We start from the raw sequence: 11,696 nt of genomic DNA on the forward strand, positions 1-11,696 counted from the left end.
AAAATTATACAATATAAACAATATTATGAAATGTGTGTAATACACATAACCTTAAAATAACCAAACAACCTTTCTATAACACAAAAAAAAATAGTACCAACATTAGTTGGATCCAAAATAGCCACCACACTACCCACAACAACACTAGTAGCTCCACTCAAAATAGGAAGAGGCTAAAAAGTGGGTGTAAATTGTGCAACCTTCCTAACAATAGTATAATGTTCAAAAGGATCCCTATTCCACCAAGAAGAATCCTTTTTAGACTTAGCCCTCTAAAAACTACATCAAGTCACCATATGTCCAGTGTTGTAGCATTTTCTATATCTAAAGAGAATCCATTCATAGTCCAAATTTTGAACCCAACTCCCTTTAGAAAGTTCAACTTTAAAGTTCTACAGAAAGCCCTTACAAATATCTACTTCAAAAAGGATTCTTGCATAAGTTGAATGCTAGACATTTAATAAGACTTCATCAACCATCAAAAAATAACCAATTTCTTCACCCATAGCCTCCAATAGGTTATCAACCCAAAGATAAAGAAGAAGGGAGGGAATCCTAACCCAAATACAAAAATAGGGTGTCATGGTTGCACCATCATTGGGTGGTAGTGAGTCAACCAATAAAGAGATGTTGACATTAAATTATTATTGCCATTAGTAACAACACTTATTTGTATCAGTATAACTACCAAGCTCATCACTCAATCTACAATGTATACCGAGCATTTAGTGGTTACCTTGTACATTCAACACTTAAGTAGTATATGTTGAGCCTCACAGTTTACACCGAGCATTCTAGTGTTAACCGAGCTGAGTATAGCTATCGAGTGAATGTGCAATCTAGCAGTGTCTATCAAGTGATGAAAGCGCAGTGCCTATCGAGTGATGGAAGCACAGTGCCTACCGAGTGATGGAAGCACAGTGCCTGCCAAGTGATGCAAGCACAGTGTCTACCAAGTGATGGAAGTGCAATGCCTACCGAGTGATGGAAGCATAGTGTTTCCCGAGTAATGAAAGTATAATGTTTACCAAGTGAAAGAAAGGTAAACGAAGGATTCTATTTTTACTGAGTGATACTTTATCCACCGAGTCTCCAATGGTTACCAAGTTTAGAACTATGTTAGGTGATTAGTATGGACTAAGCCTTCACTTCTACCAAGTGCATGACAATGCCGAGTAATGCAGTGGATGTCGAGTATCATAAGGTCACCGAATCAGTTCAGTGAACCTGAGTTATTTATTGTTTGGCCAACTCAATAATATTTTGTTCACTTGTGTTTTAAGCTAACCTTGCAATTGTAATTATTGGAATGGTATATATATGTAATGTATTATATCATTTGCAAGATGCATGTGATGTGGATCAGAGTATTAAGAGAGACATGTAATATTTGAGAAATGTGAATCAACAAAAGAGCAGAGTAAGCAGCAAGGTCTACAAGGAGCAATAATGATTCATCAGTCACAAGAGGTGATATATACTTAGAGGATCTAATCAGAAAATCAAGTTTGTAAGTAGATCCACTATTTCATCCTAACAGGTGAATTAGTTTTGTAAATCCTTTAATAGGGTAGACTTAATAGTCTTTGTATAAATCTCCTAACAGAGTGCATACTTTAGTGTATGTTTGTAAATCTTCTAACAAGTTGGACCTAGTAGTCCTTTGTGCTCCTAATAGGGTAGATCACCAGAAGTGGTCAATGTAAGCCTTAATAGGCCAACTTCATACTGCAGTAACGAAGTTTTGTGGGTATCATCCCTACCCTAGTTTTACTTTCTTTTTGGAAGGTTTCTGGGTCACCAAATCACTGTGTACATGTGTTATGGATGTTTGATTTCTCATATATGCAGTAGATTAGATGAATGAATGGTGAATATTTTAAAGTGCTGAATTGTTTAAAGTTTTGAAGTTACTAATTCACCCCTCCCCTCTCAGTAACTTATAATATCTTGAATATTTCCAACAATTGGTATCAGAGGTTTGTGGTTCTTAGGATAAAGTTTGATAGCTTGAGCAAATATCAAGGACAATGGAGATATTCAGACTTGACAAAGCTATTGAAAATGAAAAGCTAGATCTGAAAATGGTCATGGCTCAACTCAAAGGAGCTAAGGAGCATCTTTCTCAATCCTTGAAGAGAAGGAAGGAACTTGCAAGACAAATGAATGATCATCATTATGTTGAAGAAAAGATTGAAGATATTCTACCATCAAGCAGTTCAAATGAAGCTAATGAGGAAATCAAGGAACTCCTAGCAAAGAATGGTTACCTACAGGAAGAAGTAAGAAAGCTTAAAAGAGAATAAGAAATTCAATCAATCAGGCTATGTCAAGTTTTGGAATAGAGAGACAAGGCAAATGAAGACTTAGAGGCAAGAAATAATCAATCCCTTCATCATGAAGATCTTGTAGATCAACTATCTAATTCAAATGAAGAAATTATGAATCTAAGATCTAAAAATGAAAGCCTGAGGGATGATTCGATCACTGAAAGACAAATCAGTGAAAGCCTAAAAAGTGACTTGAGATATAAAAGACAAATCAATGAAAATTTGGAAAATGAATTGATCACTGAAAAGCAAATCAATGAGAGAATGATGAAATCTCAAGCAAACATGAATCAATTAAATCAGTAAAGTGAGCAGAATCTTCATAGACAAAAAGGTAAAGCTAGACTTGGTTACAAGGAAGAAGGTGAAACCTCCAAACAAGGTACCCAAAGGAATTGAAGACCTACTTGCAATCACTGTGGTAAGCTAGGCCACACATCAAACAAGTGTTGGAGTAATGTAAAAGGTAAATTCAATGGTAAATGCTACAATTGCAGTCAGCATGGTGATAAAGCTAATGAATGCAAGGAAAAACTAAAATTTGAAGGCAATTGTCACAAGTGCAAGAAGCATGGTCACAAGGCATTCCAATGTAAATCCAAATCATTCAATCTAGTTGAACAACTTGTTAAAGCAATCTTTGGATGGGATTACAATACCTAGTGCAGATGTCATTATTGTGGAGAATATGGACACATTGGCAAAGTCTACTCAAAGCACCACTTGAGGAAAAGAGATACAATAGTAAGATGTTATACATGCACTAAACTCGGTCATATAGCTAAAAAATGCATGAATATAAGAAGAGTTGAAGATGAAAAGAAAGCTAAAGCCAAAAACATTCGAAAGAAAATGAGGCAATAGTGGATTCCAAAATCTACCGAGCAAGATAGTTCAAGTGATGGCAATGTCACTCAAGAAGTGGGTGACTCCATCATTTCCAATTAGATTCATAAAGGATCTAGAACAGTATCATCAAGCTATATCCAGAGTAGTTCCAAATGTAAGAAATTAAAATGATCAAATTAGTATTCTAGATACACAAAAATCAAAGAAAGCGTATCTTTTTTCGAGTTGCATCTACTGAGGAAAGTCAGTTGAAGACCTTATCGAGCTAGGTCAGGAATAACTAAAAGTTTTGTTTGATCACCAAGTTGCAAGCTTCTACCAAGCAAGTAAATGACAACCTGTCAAACACTATGTCATTTCAGCTACCTTCGTACCAAGCATTTATAGATAAAATTTTGTCAAAAGGGCAGAATTTGATTCCATTCTTCATAGTGATTTTAGAGCTAAGAAATTCCTAGTGATTCCCAAGAAAATTCCAAGCAACTCCGAAGCGATTCTAAGCAATTTTTTTTAAAGAAAAAAATTTGTTTAGAATTTTCTTACACTTACCGAGAAGCAATGGCATCCAAGAGTACCAGCGGCACCAAGGCAAAATGAGGTTCAGAAATGTTGGTAAAGGGTACAGAATGGAAATTACCCAACTTCAAAATTGTTTCGGCCATTGCAAAATCACTAGACTCGAATGGAGCTCAATCAAAAATTCCACCTAAGGTACTTCTAATCAATGATATTCACACTCATTTCAAATGTTCTGTTCGAGAAATTGGAAACCTAGAGATGGACAATACCCTAGGAGAAATGAGTGTAGATGGCTCTCTGAAACTCGAATACAAGCATCTTGAAACCAAAGGTTTGACTCATATCTCGCATATGCCTAGAAGCTTCCAAACCAAATGGATTAGGTATATTTTGAGTCAGGTGCACAATAGTCAACTATGGTTAGAGCAGCTTGTGTTAATTAGAAAGAAGATGATTAATAAAATCATGGCTCTCCTTATGCTCAACAAAGAAAAAACCACCCTAGGCTGGGAGGAGTTACAGAAGCAAACCCTATCGGAATGGGATGGTAGAGGTTTAAAGGTCACCATTGTATCAGATGTCAAACTAAGATTTTGCATTCATGTCATTGCCCACAAAATCTATAGCTCTAGTCAATTGAACAGTGTACCTTGTGAAGCTATGGATTTGGCTTTTAAAATTTTAAAGAAAAACATTGAATTTGATTTGTCGAAATTATTGTTGAGATAATTGAATAAAAATATGGATAGTATAAGGACTTCAAAGAATAATTCTTGTAAATTTGGATCTCTATTTATTTGTCTATTTTTCTATGTTCAAAAATTATTTCCATCAAAAGGAACAATTGTATGGAGAAAAGACATTCTAATTTTGTATCAGATAAATGAGTTTGTAGCAGAAATGGGTGAAAATTTTGATAGCATTATGGACAATTATTTTGAAGATTTCAAGGAGAGAATGAATAACAGGTTTTGGATTCCACAAAAATTAGTTGAAGACTACAGAGATGATGTATGCTTTATGGTTGACTATGATAAGGTATACATTCAGGCAGTCAGCCCCGAGTTGCATGGGTAAAACCTCTTCCTTATGAGGTTAATATTCATGAGGCTAGGGATATTATTTAAGCATTGGTGAATGAGCCAGTAGACCCAAGGCAACCAATCTTTAGAGTATATGATGAGGCAAAGGCCAGAATTGAGCTTGAAATCAAGCTACCCCAGACCATAAGCAGAGGCAAGAGAAAGATAGCCAAATTGAAAACCACTACCAGTCCTCTTATGCTTACCAAGGGAAAGGGTGAGGATGAAGAAGATGATGAAGAAGAAGAAGGAGAAGAAGAAAAAGAAGAACATGAATCTGAAGAGGAACAACCAAAGAAGAAAGGTAAGGTAACTATTACCAAATCTAAGAAAAAGCCCATTGTAGTATTCTCTAGAAGAACCAGAAAAGGAAAGCAGGAACCTATACTAATTAGGCCTCCACCCACATTTGAGGAAAGGCTTAAACAATTGGAAGAAGGAGCTGGCATAAAAAATTTCATTGCATTGAAATTTGAAACAAGAACTAATGCTGAAAAAATGCAAATTGAGGAACTAGTACTCAATAAGATGGGTAAATGGAAATACTCCCCAGACTAGCTTGCCTCTCAAATCTCCAAAGAACTATTGGAGAGATTGCAATTGAGATGGGAGTCAACCAACCAAATGGTCAACGACATATATGAGAAATCTCTAAAGAATCTTCTACCGAGTCTCACTGGAGTAGAAATAAAGGCAACAATGAAAAACCATGAAGGTAAAATGATGATTAGATTTCACACATGTTTGATCTTAATTAAAGACTTTGAGCATGTTGTAAATGATGCAAAAAACATGTGGAAGAACATCTATCATTTGGAAAAGCCCAGTGAAGATCCAATTGAGATCAAGGATGATGATAGTAGTGATAATGATGATTTTGATAGCACTCCATCCATCACAGTTACTCCAGGAGAGCTAAATGCACTTATGGAAGAAAAAGAGGAAGAAGGCAAGGAGGAAACAACAAATGAGGAAGAAGAAGATCTAGTTAAAATTGCAGCAGAAGTGATTGCATCCCTTCCTCACTCTCCACTAAAGAGTGTTACATCCACTATGGAGACAACTTCTACAAATGAGATTGTGAGCACAATTGCCACATCAATTGCTCAATCTTCATTGGCCACTTCCCAACTCCAAGTATCTGAAATAGATGTTCCAAGAACTTTATCTGTCGAGCTAACAGTTACTTCTTCAGCTATCAAGCCAACCTCCTTAGCTCCTTCATCAATAATAAGTGCACTAGTAAGTTCCAAAATTTTGTTTTCATTAGGTCCAACAAGTTCTATGGTTTTGTCAGCATTATCTGCATCTACTTTAAATCCAATTAGTTTAGATACTGCTATACTGAGTGTATCATCATTTTTGGGAAGTATTCTAGTTTTTGATCTAGTTAATACTTCTATTGGCATTCAATCCTCAAGTCTTATACCAATTTTTACTACTAGCCCTTCCATCTCCACTATTGTGTCTGTTCCTAAGGTCAAACCAGTCATCACAGAAGTCAAACAAAAGCATCCATTAAGACTTTTGATCACCATAAAGGAAATTGCAAAAGATATTGACTTAGACATAGAGATAGTAATTTCAAAGATTGACTATGAAAATGCTACCATTGAAGAGATGAGGTGAGCTAGTCAACTAATAGAGATGAAAGCTATGTAGAAGCAGTTAAGGTCTAAAAGGGATAAGGAATACAAAATAATTGAGAATGCCGAGAATATAATTATAGATGCTATAGGTGTTGAAGTAGATTCTACTCAAGACATTTTGATCTAATTAGAAGAGGCCATATAGAAATTCAATGTGGATTCTTTCGGACAAGAAAAACTTATTGAGAAAGCTGAAAGAAATTTGATAATAAGGTGCTAGAGCACATTGCTCAAAAGATAGCAATAAACCAAGTTGAATTGTCAACATTTATGGAAATTTTTGAAAATTCTTTTAATAATGTAGCATCACTTTTTGCTAAACTTTGTGATGTTTCTGGTTTTACCAAAGAAATAAACGATAAGTTAAATAAGATTGACATTGACATGCAATCAAGTGCCTCCAAGCTAAAGGTGGAATCCTCCTCCACAACCTCCCATTACACCAAGATCAGATATTTGGTAGATGTTTAGGCAAAATTATTGAGAGAGGAAGCTAGGATCTGGTCACAACTCATAGACATCCAGAACATGATCCTTCCTATCATAATCACAATGCAAAACCATCTTGTACATTGCAAAACATTGGTTCAAGATTAGAACTTGTTAGTGGTTGATCATTTGATCCAATTATTAGTAGAAGTTCAAATTGCCCTCTCCACCTATCAAATTTTTTAGTAGACTTGGGATAGTACTTTTGCAACCATTCTTAAGGTACATCAAGAATTTCTATCTCATTTTGGTGTAGCCATATAAATTGTATATATGCAATACTTTGGCATTATTGTCAAAAAGGGGGAGAGATTCAAAGGAGAGTCATCACTATAAGTGATAGTGGGAGTTAGCACACAATAAAGTTTGCATGTGTACATAAGTATATTTGTATATGCAACATTTCTACAAAGATCAATTTTGAAAAACCTAAATTCATTTAGTCAGGCTGTGTACATATGTTTTGACTTATAAGTATTTTGTCACTAATGCCAAAGGGGGATATTGATGGCATTAAGTTTTTATTGCCATTAGTGATAAAACTTGTCTATATTAGTATAACTACTGAGCATTTAGTGGTTACCTTGTACATTCATCACTTAAATAGTTTACACTGAGCCTAACAGTTCACACCGAGCATTCTAGTGTTAACCGAGCTGAGTATAGCTACCGAGTGAATGTGCAATCCAATAGTATCTATCGAGTGATGGAAGCATAGTTCCTACCGAGTGATGGAAGCACAATGCCTACCGAGTGATGGAAGCATAGTGCCTACTGAGTGATGGAAGCATAGTGTTTACCGAGTGATGGAAGCACAGTACCTACTAAGTGATGGAAGCGTAGTGTTTATCGAGTAATGAAAGTATAATGTTTACCAAGTGAAAGCAAGGTAAATGAAGGATTCAATTTTTATCGAGTGATACTATATCCACTAAGTCTCCAATGGTTACCAAGTTTAGAACTATGCTAGGTGATTAGTATGGACCAATCCTTCACTTCTACCGAGTGCATGATGATGTCGAGTAATGCAGTGGATGTTGAGTATCAAAAGGTCACCGAGTCAGTTCAGTGAACCCGAGTTATTTACTATTTGGCTGACTCAATAATATTTTGTTCACTTGTGTTTTAAGCTAGCCTTGCAATTGTAATTATTGGAATGGTATATATATGTAATGTATTATATCATTTGCAAGATGCATGTGATGTGGATCAGAGTATCAAGAGAGACATGTAATGTTTGAGAAATGCAAATCAGCAGAAGAGCAGAGTAAGTAGCAAGGTCTACAAGGAGCAATAATGATTCATCTGTCACAAGAGGTGATATATACTTCAAGGATCTAATTAGAAAATCAAGTTTATAAGTAGATCCACTATTTCATCCTAACAGGTGAATCAGTTTTGTAAATCCTTTAATAGGGTAGACTTAATAATCTTTGTATAAATCTCCTAACATAGTGTATACTTCAGTGTATGTTTGTAAATCCTCTAACAAGGTGGACCTAGCAGTCCTTTTTCCTCCTAACAGGGCAGATCACCAGAAGTGGTCAATGTAAGCCTTAATAGGCCAACTTCATACTACAGTAATGAATTTTTGTGGGTATCATTCCCTCCCCAATTTTACTTTCTTTTTGGAAGGTTTTATGGTCACCAAATCACTGTGTACATGTGTTATGGATGTTTGATTTCTCATATATTTAGTAGATTAGATGAATGAATGGTGAATATTTTAAAGTGCTGAATTATTTAAAGTTTTGAAGTTACTGATTCACCCCTCCCCTCTCAGTAACCTATCATATCTTGAATATTTCCAAAAAAAGAAGGATCACAAAGGGTCTTCATTGGATCCTTACTATTATCAAACTTTTCTATAAAAAAATTCCCCTTCGCTATGAGGGAAATATGGGCATTACCTAATAAAATAGGCTCCCACTCTATCGAGATCCACACATGCAAAACTAAAATACTTGACCATAGGACCTAAAAGTAATAAATCACAACATGATATAAAGTATTGTTGGAAGCCTCCACAATGTCTTTCACCACATTCTCCTCCAAATGGAGCAAGAAGGGAGAATATATAGAAATGAGATCCTTCATTTTATAGCTCAATCCACAACTAGGAAGAAAAACTCAAGGCCCTGTGGCAACCCCAGAAGCATATGAGAAAGAACCATAAAACACCCTAGCACCAACACCCATGTTAGCCCTAGTGCTTGCACTGACTCTAGAACTAGCCACACTAGATACCCTAGCTCCAACCCTCCCATATGCACCAACACCTATGTCAACACCTAAAATAATTTTTCTAGAGCCAACGATACATGAATAAACCCTAGCACCAACATATGTGCCATCACTAGTACCAATGCTAATGCCAAAACCTAGTCTAGTGCCTAAACTAGAATCTCCAAAGCCAATAATAGTTCCAAATATAATAAAGACCCTAGCACTAGCACACACTTTATTACTTGTCCCAAATCCCATGCCAACCCCAAAACTAACCACACCAGAACTAATAAGATCTCTAGTAGTATATAGAATAATAGAAACTATGCTAGCCCATCAAATAGCCATGCTGAAGGTAAAAAAAAAACCAGTAGATGAAACACTAGCACTATTAGTCATGCCAACACTCTTTCATATCCTAGTTGTGATGGTGTCTACTAGGGCTTTTGTCAGTTGTAGAGTTGGAGTTGGAACTAGTAATGGTATTTGTACACAGCCATACCAACACAATTATTTCTATAAGTCACCTATGACTAGAGAATTTCTATATTTTAAATGGAGAAACATTAAAGTAAAAGAATTTTTGGATATTCTCATAAATCATGTCTCCTTAAACATATTAATATATTTTGGAACCTTGCAAACAAATGTGGGATGGTAACTAGATTTAACCCTTACAAAAAATATCTTTCATCTAGGCATATAACCTATCAAATCATGATGCAGGATGGAATAATTGTTGTTCCTACTCACCATCTTAGAGATGTAATGTCATTGAAGAAGATGAAAATAATAACTTGGGGTTAGCTCATTCCAAGATCATATTTAACATAGAAATTTTTGGGGTAGAATGGTTAGTAAAACTAGCTAGTTTCCTCAATCTAACATCAACAAGAATGTTACTACCATTTATTTTTTAAATTATGTGAAGGGATACTAAAAAATATAACATTATGCCATTGAAGTATTAAAAACATTTTTATGGAATAAGGAAGTTAGGTTAAGTTTATAAGTGTTGTAAATGACTTATGATAAGGAGTGTTTAGGTGGCTTATGTTTCATAATAGGAAGTAGTTCTTTGTTTAAAGTCTAACAATAAAGAAAATAAGCTTCTTCTATGCATAAATAATTTTAGACTACAAGAATATTCATCTTTTCACTTGCATATTTTAGTTTATTATGAGGGTGTTACGAAACACCTGCTCCTTAGTAAGGAAGGTCTGAGTTACCAACTTAAAAAATAATGCATTGCAGTAGTTCTTCTCGTATCTTAATGGAAAAATAGTTTGTATTATTGGAAGAAAATTATGAAAATGAATGTAAAAGTTCAACTCTTCATAGCACCTAACTAACAATAAGTTTAAAATTAAAAAGAGAGACCAACCATTTTTTCTAAACAAAAAATAATAGTAAGTAATTACCTTCTTACTTTATGAGATGTTCATTTCTAGAATAATTTCTCTTTCTCAAATGATAGTACAAATTTATTTTAGGGGTTAACAACATAATCTTTCCACAAAAATGAAGACACTTAATTACTATTGTCTATTACCAAAAAGAATAGTCTAACATCTTCTAAAAATGTATAATAATATTAAACACACTCTACAACTAAATTTATTCAAACCTTTAATCAAGTTGGAAAGACTTGTTATATATTTTGAATCATATTGTAATATCACATATGCCTCTTTGTGACAAGAATGGTTCCACACCATGAAGATGGTCCACATTTACCAACAAATGAGACATATGGTTTAAACAAAAAAATACAGACTATAGATCAGGGAAGTGGAGACATATCCTAATAAAGATCCAATGAATCTAAAAATTAAGGACTAGTATAGTCCAAATGACCATATTTAACAAAATTAAATTGTGAAAGGATGGCGTCGGGCAAGGGCAATGGCATTGCAGACAGGGGTAAGGGGGTTGACCTGCATCATTCCAGGTGTGAAGGGGTTTCTCATGGCCTAGCTCATCAACAATAGCAACACCACATGCATGAGGGGAAGCTATGTGACTTGGAGCAGCATCAACATAGATGCGAAGGAAAATCTCATGGCGTCATGCATCAAGATTAGGGTAATCAAACTGGATTTGATTCTACCCTTCACGAATTCTCTTCCATTTTTTCATCTACCCCTATTGTCCAACCGGTTCAGGATCATGACTTCAGTTAGATTTTCTCTTCTACCCCAGTGGTACAACCAATTGATTCTATGTCTAACCTTTTTCTATTTTAGAGATGCCCTTTCAGAGATATAAATTCTAAATGGCCCCCTAAATTCACTAATAAGTCTATTTTTAAAGGGAAAGTAATTGTTTAGCTTGCCAAACCCTTTTTCCTTAACCCTCATTTCCATGATCGAAGGTCGCGATTGAGATCTAAACATTCACAAGATTCAAACCCTAGATTCTCACCCTATTTTGAAATGGGTGAGTCTTCTTACAATGTTCAATAGCCTCAGCCTACAAAATTTTTCCCATGCTAATCATTCAATGAATCATTCCTTCCAAAGAAATGCTTCAGATTCATTGGTTTCTGCAAT

The sequence above is a fragment of the Cupressus sempervirens genome, chromosome 9, assembly GCF_028749045.1.
Source record: "Cupressus sempervirens isolate cs-2001-9-10 chromosome 9, ASM2874904v1, whole genome shotgun sequence".
NCBI classification, from domain to species: Eukaryota; Viridiplantae; Streptophyta; class Pinopsida; order Cupressales; family Cupressaceae; genus Cupressus; species Cupressus sempervirens.